Source organism: Tamandua tetradactyla, chromosome 7 (assembly GCF_023851605.1).
Source record: "Tamandua tetradactyla isolate mTamTet1 chromosome 7, mTamTet1.pri, whole genome shotgun sequence".
NCBI lineage: Eukaryota > Metazoa > Chordata > Mammalia > Pilosa > Myrmecophagidae > Tamandua > Tamandua tetradactyla.
This window is the reverse complement of record NC_135333.1, coordinates 124,079,003-124,093,236: the sequence shown is the minus strand read 5'-3', so window position 1 is coordinate 124,093,236 and position 14,234 is coordinate 124,079,003. Positions and strand designations below refer to the sequence as shown.

The window sequence follows — 14,234 nt, the reverse complement described above, 5'->3', positions numbered from 1 at the left end:
AGGTGGTGGAGGATGGAAAGGGTACAATAGTCTCCAGGGCTGACAGTGGCAAGGCTGAAACTATCCCTAGATCTTTTTTGTTATGCACTTTTATAGATACATATTCATGTACTGTGTAACCATCCATATAATCATCCACTCAACCATTGATAATCAGTGGTTTACACAGTATCATCATATAGCTGTGCATTCATCACAATCGAATTTTGAACATTTTCATTACTCCAAAAAAAAATAAGAAGAATAAAATTGAAAAAGAACACTCAAAAGATCCCATATTCCCAACCCCCCTATTATTTATTTATTTTTTGTCTTTATTTTCTTACTTATCTGTCCATACACTGCTATCCGTAGATCTTGATGTTCACAGACTCTGGATCACTTTGGTCTCCTCACCCCCTTCCTTCTGCTCTCCCAATTAGCCACTGTGAAAGCTGGCTTCAAAGTCCCTTTCACCCAATGCCACAGTACCCTTAAGTTCCTTGACTCATCATATCACTTACCGTGTGCCTGGTCCTTGGGTTGAGAACAACACCCTCAGAGGATGATGTGGGAAGAGCTATTGTCCTCAGTCCTTGATTCACTCCATTGCCTGGTCATGGGGGTGGGGGACAGGGGATGGGGGGCGGGGAGGAGCTGGGCCTGCTCACATTGGGGTGGGGTGCCCCATAGGTGCCCTGAGTATCAACCGCCAAAGAGCTGGACCCTTTGTTCTTTCCACTTTTCAGACCTCACACCACCAACCTCCTCTATAAGAGGGTCCTGCTGACACGGGAACACACTCATTCTGGGGAAAACACTTTATTTCTCATCATCTGTCATAATGGGGACTCATCTAGGGGCAGAGAATTCCAAAGAGCCCAGGACCTGAAAATCCCTTCTCCTGGGGTTTGGAGGGCAGACAAAGAACCAATTTTTTTCTGTCTTGAAAGCATGAATTTACCTTGATTATTTTTGCCTTGAAATAAAAATAAAAAAATTCACCATGCACAATGGTTGACCCCTAGCCTCAGGTAAGTGTGCGATGGGGTCCAGAGGAGGAAGAGTCAGGTGGTTTCATGGAGGTCAGGGGTGAGGTGGATGGCCTGGGAAGGGATTTGGAAAGCAAAACTGGGCTATGTGTTTTCCCTCCCTCTGGCCGTACATGACCCTTCCCTCCTTAACAGTCACTTCTGGATCCCCAATCTTTCATTTTCTGCTAGTCTTTGTTGGGTACCTACTGTGTGTGGATAGGATTTCCCTTGAGTCACTCAGGGCTTCGCAAGGCCCCACTTCTCCATGCTCTTCACTATTTTTTTTTAAATTTTTTTTTATTAATCAAAAAAAAGAAAAGAAATTAACACAACATTTAGAAATCATTCCATTCTACACATGCACTCAGTAATTCTTAGTATCATCACATAGGTGTATGATCATCATTTCTTAGTACATTTGCATCGATTTAGGAAAAGAACTAGCAAAACAGCAGAAAAAGATATAGAATGTTAATATAGAGAAGAGAATTAAAATAATAATACTAATAAAAATATATATATATATAAAAAGGAAAAAGAAAAAAAACAAAAACAAAAGATACAAACAAACAAACAAAAAACTATATTTCAGGTGCAGCTTCATTCAGTGTTCCAACATAGTTACATTACACTTAGGTATTATTATGCTGTCCATTTTTGAGTTTTTGTATCTAGTCCTGTTGCACAGTCTGTATCCCTTCAGCTCCAATTACCCATTATCTTACCCTGTTTCTAACTCCTGCTGGTCTCTGTTACCAATGATATATTCCAAGCTGATTCTCGAATGTCGGTTCACATCAGTGGAACCATACAGTATTTGTCCTTTAGTTTTTGGCTAGACTCACTCAGCATAATGTTCTCTAGGTCCATCCATGTTATTACATGCTTCATAAGTTTAGTCTGTCTTAAAGCTGCATAATATTCCATCATAGGTATACGCCACAGTTTGTTTAGCCACTCGTCTGTTGATGGACATTTTGGCTGTTTCCATCTCTTTGCAATTGTAGATAATGCTGCTATAAACACTGGTGTGCAAATGTCCGTCTGTGTCTTTGCCCTTAAGTCCTTTGAGTAGATACCTAGCAGTGGTATTGCTGGGTCGTAATCCATTCTGCCATTCTATGTCTTTTGATTGGGAAATTCAGTCCATTAACTTTTAGTGTTATTACTGTTTGGATAATATTTTCCTCTACCATTTTGCCTTTTGTATTATATATATCATATCTGATTTTCCTTCTTTCTACACTTTACTCCATACCTCTCTCTTCTGTCTTTTCGTATCTGACTCTAGTGCTCCCTTTAGTATTTCTTGCAGAGCTGGTCTCTTGGTCACAAATTCTCTCAGTGACTTTTTGTCTATAAATGTTTTAATTTCTCCTTCATTTTCGAAGGACAATTTTTCTGGATATAGGAGTCTTGGTTGGCAGTTTTTCTCTTTTAGTAATTTAAATATATCATCCCACTGTCTTCTAGCTTCCATGGTTTCTGCTGAGAAATCTACACATAGGCTTATTGGGTTTCCCTTGTATGTGACAGATTGTTTTTCTCTTGCTGCTTTCAAGATCCTCTCTTTCTCTTTGACCTCTGACATTCTAACTAGTAAGTGTCTTGGAGAACGCCTATTTGGGTCTATTCTCTTTGGGGTGCACTGCACTTCTTGGATCTGTAAATTTAGGTCTTTCATAAGAGTTGGGAAATTTTCAGTGATAATTTCTTCCATTAGTTTTTCTCCTCCTTTTCCCTTCTCTTCTCCTTCTGGGACACCCACAACACGTATGTTTGTGCGCTTCATATTGTCATTCAGTTCCCTGATCCCCTGCTCAAGTTTTTCCATTCTTTTCCCTATAGTTTCTGTTTCTTTTTGGAATTCAGATGTTCCACCCTCCAGTTCACTAATTGTAGCTTCTGTCTCTTTAGATCTACCATTGTAGGTATCCATTGTTTTTTCCATTTTTTCTTCTTTGTCCTTCACTCCCATAAGTTCTGTGATTTGTTTTTTCAGATTTTCTATTTCTTCTTTTTGTTCAGCCCATGTCTTCTTCATGTCCTCCCTCAATTTATTGATTTAGTTTTTGAAGAGTTTTTCCATTTCTGTTCGTATATTCAGCATTAGTTGTCTCAGTTCCTGTATCTCATTTGAACTATTGGTTTGTTCCTTTGACTGGGCCATATCTTCAATTTTCTGAGCGTCATTCATTATTTTCTGCTGGTGTCTGGGCATTTGATCAGATTTCCCTGGGTGTGGGACCCGGTTGGTTGAAAGGTTTTTCTGTGAAATCTCTGGGCTCTGTTTTTCTTTTCCTGCCCAGTAGGTGGCGCTCGTGGCACTCGTCTGTCTGCGGGGCCCACCAGTAAAAGATGCTGTGGCTCCTTTAAATTGCCAATCTGAATCTTGCAGTCGGCCTGGGAAACCACGCGTGGAGGGGGGGTTCACTGGCCGCTGCGGCTTGGGGGAGTGCCGGTCCAAATTGCCCAGCTGGCCCGAGACGCCAAGCGTGGCGGGAGGGCCCCGCTATCCAACATTCCCAGTCAGACCGGGGAGCCACGTGCGTGGAGGGGACCCCAGTCGCCAGCCGCCCCGGCCCGGGAAAACGCGCGCCCCTCAGGTATCTCACCGCAGCGGATTCTCCCTGCCCGTTCAGCCGTTCCAGAATGGGGTACGCTGTTTTTTTGGTCTCTGTTGTGGCTCCGGGAGCTGTTTTTTATTGTTTCTGTTTCTTTAGTTGCTTTTCTGGAGGAGGAACTAAGACCCGTGCGTCTTACTAAGCCGCCATCTTCTCCGGAAGTCTTCACTATTTTTGATGATGTTCTAAGAAAAGATTCATCAGGGAATGGATTAGCAGAAAGTCATATAGATATCAACAAATGCTAATTAAGAGGTACTTATGGTTATGGAGGTTTCCAGGACTATTATGTTGCTGAATGATAGCTGCAATATCATATACCTTCAAATCATTGATTTATTCAATCATTCTGCAAATGTTTACTGAGTGGGAGGGACAAGATAAGCACAGGCAGTTCTGAGCCATAAGATAAAGATTAGAGGAGATTCTGGTGTAGATGAGAATGAGGGGAGGGGATGGAAAGGGGTGGGATATGAAAATGCAAAGGCATCTGTCAAGCTGCCAGGATTAGGCCATAGAGCAATCAAGATGGGACTGAAATCAATAAAATTAAAAAATGGTTGTTGTTCTAGTTTGCTAGCTGCTGGAATGCAACACACCAGAGTCAGATTGGCTTTCAATAAAAGGGAATTTATTTAGTTAACATATAGTTCTTCAGGGGAAAGGCAGCTAAATTTCAACTGAGGTTCTTTCTTATGCGGTAAAGCACAGAGCAATCTCTGCTGGCCTTCTCTCCAGGCCTCTGGGTCCCAACAACTTTCCCTGTGGTGATTCCTTTCTGCATCTTCAAAGGCTTAGGCTGAGCTGCAAGTGCTGAGATGAGGTATGCTGAGCTGCTTCAGCTGTGCTACGTTGAGCTCTCTCATTTAAGCACCAGACAATTAAACAACATTCATTGCAGCAGGCATGCCTCCTAACCAATTGCAGATGTAATTAACAACAGATGAGGTTCACATGCCATTGGCTCATGTCCACAGCAATAGAACTAGGCACCTTCACCTGACCAAGTTGACACCTGAACCTAACTACCACACATGGTCACATTGTAAAGGCAATATATATAATATATATTCAATTGTCTTCAAGAATCAAGGCTACTGGAATACAGTTCAACAGTTTGAGGTATTTACCTCTAGCCTCTCCAATACACCATAAGCTAAAAAAGGTTATCTATATAATGCATAAGAATAACTTCTGGGATAACCTCTTGTCTCTGAATTCTCTCAACCACTGAAACTTCGTTTATTTATTATATATATTTTAAACTTTATTTTGCCTCAGGAGACTTCTGGGAAGTTAGCTGAGTGGAGTAGTTCGAGATTAGCCCTGCTCCACTGAGGGGTTAGAAGGGGGATAGGAGGGCAACTGAGGTGGTGATACGGGAGTGCGGCTGACCTGGGAGAGCCACCTGCATCACATAGGGAAGGTTTAGTTGCAGAGACCCAGAACCAAGAGGCAGAAGGTTGGAGCCTGGTGCGGAGGTGTGGAGCCTGCAGGAGTACAGGGACAGAAGCAGGGGACTGGGGAGTGGGCCAGGCCGCATTCCTTGGGTGCAGTGCCCTTGCTAGCACAGTCCTGTGACTGGCAACTCACCCCACACACCTGAACCCCATCACCTGCTCCCATTCTCCGCACTCCAGGTGCCCTCAGCCCACCAGCCCCCAGTGCACGTGCCTGCCCCACACCCCTGCCCCAGGTGCAGCTCACCCCACCTCTCCTGAGCCCCTTCCAAGCACTGCCTCCCCTTTCTTGGTTTCTGCTGGCTGTTGCCAGTGTGTAAGGGCTGCGGGCACAGATCTCTGTGCCCAGGCTGTCCCTGTGACCCTGCCCATAGTGTCACACAGTCACACCCTGCCCGCCCCCTGAGCTCTACGCCTCAGTTTACAGCACTCCTAGGCCCACACATGTGCATGGGACCCAATCATGTCATTCAGATCTGGGAACCTCAATTTACAGCAATCCTACATCTACACATGTGCACAGCTCTCAGCTACACTTCCCACCTCTGAGAAAGTGCTGACATCTGCAGCCAGGTCACATCAGCCCCCAATTCACAAAGGCATAACACCGACCTGCTGCCACAGCTCTACACATGCACACAAAGGGCCCCATGCCTTAGACCAGCGCACATTAGGGTTACACCCCCTAGACCTGTGCACTTGCACAGCAACATCCACCCTGGCTGCTGGGTGCCCACGTTCACAAACATCAGTGTAACATCCCCAAACTGCAACTATACGTGCCCTGAAACAAATCACTGCATTGAGTGCCCCACCCTGTACCCTTCTCACTGCTGTACAACAATCCCACAAACACAAGGCCTTAGACAACTGAAAGAAATCAACTCCCAAAGTTAATCAATCAAGATATTTGCATGCCATGAAGACAGCAGAAGATCACTAAGCATATCACAATGCAGACAGATATAGCCCTGCCTAATGACCAAATTAAACAACAGAAGAGACACAGACAATGGAACAACTAATCAAAGATGTTCATATACCTCTACTTAATAAAATAAGTGGGACAGCAAATGACAGAAAGGAGATCAAATAAAACAGTAGAAGAGCATAAGGAGTAATTTGAGAGAACAAATAGAAAAATACCAGATATCACAGAGATTAAAGACTCTGTTGACCAAATAAAAAACATACTAGAGGCACACAACATTAGATTTGAAGAGACAGAGACAAAATAAGTGATATAGAGGACAGGATAACTCACTTTGAAGACTCAAAACATCAAATGGCAAAAAAGATGAAAAAACTGAATTGGACCTCAGAGAAATGATAGACAAAACAATGTGCACAAATATAAGAATCACTGGTGTCCCTGAAGGAGAAGAGAGGAGTGAACGGCTAGGAAGAGTAGTCGAGGGTATAATGGAGGAAAACTTCCAAACCCTCATGAAGGACATAAATATCCAAGTCAAAGAAGCCCAAAGAACTCCAACCAGAATAAATCCAAATTGGCCTTCTCCAAGACACATACAAATCAGTCTGTCAAATGTTGAAGAGAAGCAGAAAATCTTAAAAGCAGCAAGAGAAAAACAATCTACTACATACAATGAAAACCAAACAAAATAAAATTGAGTTCAGACTACTCAAATAGTGCCCTGGAGGTGAGAAGGCAGTGGTATGATATATTCAAGATCTGGAAAGAGAAAGACTTACAGCCAACAGTTTTGTACCCAACCAAATTGTCCTTCAAAACTGAGGTAGAGATTAAAGTTTTCACAGACAAAGAAGTCATGAAAGAATTTGTCAACAAGAGACCGGCCCTACAAGAAATACTAAAAGGAGTTCTGCCAGCTGGAGAAAAAAAAAGACAGGAGAGGGAGGTCTGGAGGAAGGCCCAGAATTGAAACGTACCACAAAGGGTAATTAAAGGTATACAAAGAGAAAGAGGGAAAAGAATATATAGATCTGACAAATAAAAAAAAAAATAAGATGGTGGATTCAAGAAACGCCTTTTCAGTAATAACTTTGAATGTTAATGGACTAAACTTACCAATTAAAAGACACAGATTGGCAGAATGGATTAAGAAACATAATCCAGCTATATGCAGTTTACAAGAGACTCATTTTAGACACAAGGATACAAAGAGATTGAAAGTGAAAGGATGGAAAAAGATCTTCCACGCAAGTTGTAACCAAAAGAAAGCAGGAGTAGCTGTACTAATATCAGACAAGATAGACTTTAAATGTAAAGACGTCATAAGAAACAAAGAAGGACCCTATATACTAATTAAAAGGTCAATTCACCAAGAAGCTATAATCTCAAAATGTTTATGCTCGCAATCAAGGAGCTCCAAAGTACATGAGACAGACATTGGCAAAACTGAAGGGAATGATAGATGTTTCAACAATAATAGTAGGAGACTTCAATACACCACTCTCCTCTATAGATAGGACAACCAGACAGTAGATCAACAAGGAAATAGAGAAGTTAAATAACTTGATAAATGAATTAGACCTAACAGACATACATAGGTCATTGCACCCCAGAGCACAAGGTTATACATGTTAGGTTGGGGGAACAGGGAAGGTCACCATGACTCAACAAAATGTGCCGCCCCTTGTAGACATCACCTAACCCCCTTGCTTAAAAACTGCCTGCACCAGGACCCAGCGGCCAACCCACAACTCCCTACCTTGAGTTCTGTGAGCTCTGCCCGGGAGTGCAGGAATAAACTTGCTCACTCTAAGGATTTTTGGTCTGCCTCTTCTCTCTTTCACCTCCTAAACTTTACATTTTTTGGTGCCGAAATCTAGGAGGAAAGCACGGGTGCTGCTCACCTGGCCAGGGGTGACCTGGCCGCCTCCCTCCTCTTTCCTCCACATATCCAGTGACAGGGTATCCCTCGGCCTGCCGCTACATCCACCACAGATTGGGTAAATCCCTTCCCTCCTAGCCCTGCTGTCGGGTCTCACCATTCAGAGAGAGCCTGTCCATAAATTACCCTCCAAAAATTGTGAATTCACATCAGGTTCTCTTCTGAGGGCTGAGGTGAAAGGGGTCACCCGCAAACCTCACACCCTTTCCTGGGACTCAAAAAATCATGGGGATGCCCCACTTCTCGTTTCCCTCCTGATTTTCAGGTCCAGGACCTGAAAGGGCCTCAAACCAGGGTGAGACATCCCCTGGAGAGATGAGCCTCTGCTCGTAAGAGCTCCAAGGACTCTCTCAGGGCACTGGGACACTGATACCCCTGGGCCAGTCCTTTCTCCTTTCAGACCCATCAGTATGGGCAGCAAATCCTCAAAAGCCAAACCCTCTACCCTGCTGGGTTGTCTCCTGACTAACCTATCGACACTGGATTTACTTCCAGACATCCGGCCAAAACACCTCACTTACTTTTGTAAAAAGGCTTGGCCCCAATATCAACTGGACAATGATTTTCATTGGGCTGAGGATGGGACTTTTGATTTTAATATCCTTACAAACCTCTGCAACTTTTGCCAGAGGAACGACAAATGGGCTAAAATTCCTTATGCCCAGGCTTTTTTTCTTCTGCGCTCCCGCCCCTCTCTCTGCACTTCCTGCTCTATGGCTCAGGTTTTTCTAGCCAAAGAAACCCCCAAGCCCTCACTCCTGGACACACAGTCTGATGAAACTTCCTCCTTTCTGACCCCCTCGATTCATCTTCCTTTAGATGACCAGGGCCTCCACCATATTCAGGGAAACTATCTTCTTTTCCCCCACTCTATCCTTCTCTCCCTCCAGCAGCGCTCCCGCTGCCATACTGTCTTCTTTCCCCTTCTGCTCTAGCGGCTCTCCAGCCACCACCGTGTCCTCTTCCCCCTTCACCAGCTCCTCTGCCACCGCCTAATCCTTTGTCGTCCTCAACAGCCTTGCCATCCTCACCTGTAAGCTCCCATACCTGCTCAAAAAGTACCTTACTCTCTCCCCTCAGGGAAGTTGCAGGACCTGAAGGGTTAATTTGAGTACACACTCCCTTCTCCCTGGCTGATCGCTCTCACATCGAAAAACGAAAAACGATTGGGTTCCTTCTCAAATGATCCAACTACCTATACTAAAGAATTCCAATATCTGGCTAATACCTATGACCTTACCTGGCATGACATTCATGTAATCTGCTCTTCTTTCCTAACTACAGATGAAATGGACCACATTTTCAATGCGGCCAGGGCTCATGCTAACCAGGTGCATATAACTGACCACACCATGCCAGTGGGGGCAGAGGCAGTAGCAGATCAAGAGCCAGGGCAGGACTATCAAATTAACACTCCAGCGGGGAGAAACAGACTTATTAGGTGAGACAAAATGCTTACATGCCTCATAGCTGTCATGCAAAAAGCTTCCCATAAAGTCATAAACTTTCATAAACTGAGGGAAGTTACTTAGGGTCCTGAGGAAAATCCTGCCGCTTTTCTAAACCGGCTCACAGAAGCCCTCTCCCAATATACCCACCTAGACCCTGACTCAGAGGCTGGTAAAAACGTCTTAGCCACACATTTTATATCCCAGTCAGCTCCGGATATAAGGCACAAACTTAGAAAAATCGAGGGCGGTCCTCAGGCCCCTATTCGTGACTTGGTAAACATGGCCTTTAAAATTTTTAATGCTCATAATGAATTAGAGAGGGCGGAAAAAGAGTCCTGGGACCGCTGAAGGGCAAATTTACAAACTCAATCCCTGATTGCGGCCCTGCGGCCCACTTCAACTGACAAGATGCCGGCTACGGCTGATCCGCCACCAGGAAAATGCTTCAAATGTGGCCGCAACAGACACTGGTCCCACCAGTGCCCCAATCCTTGACCACCCAAGGGACCATGCCCTCTCTGTGGAAAAAAGGGACATTGGAAAAATAACTGCCCCTCAGTGCCTAGCCGTGGAGGGGCCGTCCTTCCAACCCCTGACCCACCGCTGGCAGTCCTCGGCCTGGCCACCGACAACTGACAATGCCTTGCCTCAGTGACCCCGATCACCCTCGTCGAGCCCAGGGTAACAATCAAGATAGTGGGTAAGTCCACCTCCTTTTTAGTGGACATGGGGGCTACCTTCTCCGTCCTCCCTTCTTACTCGGGTCAACTTCTCCCTTCCCAGGTCACAGTTATGGGCATAAATGGCCGTCCTTCGCACCCCTTAACTACTGGACCATTTACATATTTAATAGAAGGCTACCCCATTACACACTGTTTCTTAGTGATGCCTTCCTGCCCCAGCCCACTAATGGGGTGGGATCTTCTCACCAAATTAGGAGCCTGTTCACTGGATACAAAAACCTCAAACGAATTTACTATTACCCTTATGTGTGGCCTCCACCTCCACCCAGGGTTCCACCCTTCCCTCACCTCCTCTACCACCTCACCTAATAAACCCAGAGGTATGGGATACCTCAACGCCCATAATAGCTTCCCATCATAAACCAGTTCTTATCCAGCTAAAGGATCCCTCCTCATTCCCGTCTCGGCCACAATTTCCCATCTCTATAACCCATCGAAAAGGACTCCAACCCATCATTAAGCAGTTCAAGTGAAAGGAACTCCTCATACCCACTAACTCACCATATAACACCCCTATTTTGCTTGTCAAAAAAACCTGACGGTTCTTGTCATCTAGTCCAAGACCTCTGACTAATTAATGAAGCTGTCATCCCCATCCACCCAGTAATTCCCAACCCATATACCCTTCTCTCACACATCCCCCCTCACATCACTCATTATTCTGTCCTAAACCTCAAAAATGCCTTCTTTACAATCTCTCTAGACCCTGCCTGTTACAATTTATTTGCCTTTACCTGGGAAGACCTGGACTCTTCAGCTGTCCAACAACTTACATGGATGGTATTACCTCAGGGGTTTCACGACAGCCCTCATATCTTTGGCCAAGCCCTAGCCAGGGACCTACTAGGGTGCAATCTAACTCCCAGTATCATTCTCCACTACATAAATAACCTATTAATTTGCAACCCTTCTGAAGAAACTTCCACAAAGGCTACAGCCACCCTATTAAATTTTTTAGCTAACAAAGAATATTGAGTCTCCCCCGTCAAAACTCAACTCTCTTCCTCCACCGTCACCTACCTGGGGCTCCGCCTCACTCCCACATCCCGACATCTAACAGTAGACAGACAGCAAGCCCTCCGAGAACTGCAACCTCCAAAATATGCTGAACAAATTTTATCCTTGCTAGGTTTTGTGGGGTTCTTCCGACACTGGGTCCCCGGCTTTTCCCTCCTAGCAAGACCTCTTTATGAAGCAGCCAAGGTGACGCCCATGGGACCCCGGAATGACCCCTCTACTATAGCCAAAGCTTTTCTGGTTCTCCGTAATGCCTTACTTCATTCTCCCTGGTTCACTCTTCCAAATCCTGACAAACCCTTCTTCCTTTTCACCAATGAAAAACAAGGAATAGCGGTGGGAGTCTTCACCCAACCCCTGGGACCAACTCATATTCCAGTGGCCTACCTCTCTAAGCAAATGGACCCCACCACCTGTGGGTGGCCTCCCTATCTCTGAGCGTTGGCTGCAGCCATCACCCCAACTCGTACAGCTCTTAAACTTAATCTAGGTAGGCCTCTCTAAGTACTGTCACCCCACCGTTTACAAGACCTCTTATCCCATAAATCTCTCTCTCTGCTCACTCCTTCCTGTCTCCAGGAATTTCACTTACTCTTCCTAAAAAACTCGGATATCACACTCTCTGTCTCGCCTGGCCTCAACTCTGCTACTCTTCTCCCTTGCAGCCCCCTATCAAACCCCTCTCCACAGCCCACTCACCTTTGCACCGAAATCATGGAAGAGCTCGCCTCCCCACGCCAGGACCTCTCAGACACACCCCTGTCACAGGCAGACTCACCCTCTTTGTTGATGGCAGCTCAATAATAGACCAACGGGGAAAGCACAGGGTTTCATACGCTATAGTTTCTCCCACCAAAATACCTGAAGAGGTACAGCTCCCAGAGGGAACTACATCCCAAAAGGCTGAACTAATTGCTCTCACCAGGGCCTTACACCTAGCCGAAAATAAATCCACCAACATCTACACAGACTCCAAATATACTTTTCTAATAGCACACTGCCACTCAGCCATCTGGAAGGAGCGAGGGTTCCTTACCACCAGAAGCTCACTTGTAATTAACGCTAAGCTTATCCAACGCCTGCTTCAAGCACTTCAATTACCGTCACAGGTGGCCATCATCCATTGCAAAGGACACCAAACAGGTAAATCTGAAATCACCCGTGAAAATAACTGGGCTGATGCTGTTGCATGGGAACTGACCAAAGAACCCTCACCTTTAAACCCTCCAGCACCAATTCTTTTCTTTACTCTCCCCTCCATCCAACCCACCTATTCTTCCAAGGAATGTGAAAACTTCCTTGCACAGGGAGGCTCTACTACACCAGAAGGCTGGATCTTCCTCAATGACAAGGTGGCTCTCCCAGCCAAACAGGCCCCCGATATTCCTTCTCAGGTACATTCGTCACCTCACATCAGACCCAGGGCCCTCACACGTTCCTCCAGCCCTTATTCCATCACCCATCCCTGACTTACCTCATAACGTCGGTCTGCTCCTCCTGTCCCACTTGCCAAATAACAAACCCCCAAGGAGAGTTGCACCCCACTTTCCCAACCCATCAACTAAGGGGCCACCTTCTGGGGCAGGACTGGCAAATTGATTTCACACACATGCCCACCTACAAAAAATTCCGATACCTACTAACTATGATTGACACCCTGATAGGCTGGATAAAAGCTTTCCCTGCTACACGGGAGACTGCTGACGTGGTAGCTGACATCCTCCTAAAACAAATCACTCCCCGCTTCGGACTACCTACCTCCATCCAATCTGATAATGGCCCAGCCTTTATTTCTCAGGTGGTCCAGCAGGCCTTATCTGCCTTGGGAATAGACTGGAAACTACATATCCCATACAGACCCCAATCCTCGGGTAAGGTGGAACGAGCTAACGGTCTTATCAAGACACAATTAACCAAACTAGCCATTGAATTATGACAGTCCTGAGTCAATCTTCTTCCGCTGGCCCTTGCCCGACTATGCGCCGCTCCATGAGCATCTACTTTCTTAGGCCCTTTTGAGCTCATGTACAGCCACCCGTTCCTACTCAATCACCATCTGCCAGTGCAACCTCCTCCTCTGGGTTCTTACTTACCATATCTCTCTTTAATCAGGCATTTGCTGCAGGAACACGCTGATCAATTCCTGCCACAACCCAGGAGAACTGATCCCGCCGAACCTCCCCACGGTCTCCAACGAAATACTCCTTAAACAGCTCCAACCCAGACCACTCCAACCGCGGTGGACTGCCCCCCACACGGTGATTCTTACCACTCCTATGGCGGTAAAGCTTCTAGGTGACCCCTCTTGGCACCACCTGTCAGGGGTCAAGCTATACAAACAGAATGAAAGCCCATACACCTGTCACCCTCTGGGGCCCACTCGCATCCGCCTCACCCGCACTATTCACCCTCCTAACCCCCATTGAGGGCGCTTCCTATATATGGCAATTCAAAATCCGGGAAACTGTTAACCAAAATGGCAAGTCAACCAGTCATATAATTAGTGCAGGAGACTGCCCTCTCGCAGGCTGTAGCCAATCTTTAACCAACCCCATAACTCCTAAATCGGTTGCTAGCAACTGGGGGCCATTTGCCTGCTTTCCATATGAACAAACTAAAACTTACTGCAACCAGGACAAATATAACGACATACATGGGAAATGCCCCTATTAGTCATGCAAAATACATAATGCTGATAATGGGACGGGACTCTTCTACATCAGCTCCAAACGATTTTACATGAATATTACAAATCCCTGGGACACTAAATGGGTGACGAGGGTTCAAAGCAAATTATACTACAGCGGCTGGTCCCAGTACCCTGTAATCACCATTGAAATACATCACGAGTATATCGTCATAAATAATACTCATACTCGGGTGTCTATCAACATTTTACAAGCAGAGCAGAACCTCTCCAACCACCTTGCCAAACTCTCTGCCCCAACAGTCCCTCAAACATGGCTCCAAATCCTCCAACACACCTTACAATTCCTTTCAACGCACCTTACAAACACAAATACTTCCCAATATAACCCACTGTTTCCTTT

General features: G+C 45.6%; 1 pseudogene; it reads left to right on the top strand.

Annotated features, from left to right (window-relative positions):
- The first annotated feature begins 10,062 nt into the window (after positions 1–10,062).
- Positions 10,063–14,234, top strand: part of LOC143690653 (ankyrin repeat and SOCS box protein 3-like) — a 28,173-nt pseudogene continuing 24,001 nt past the window's right edge.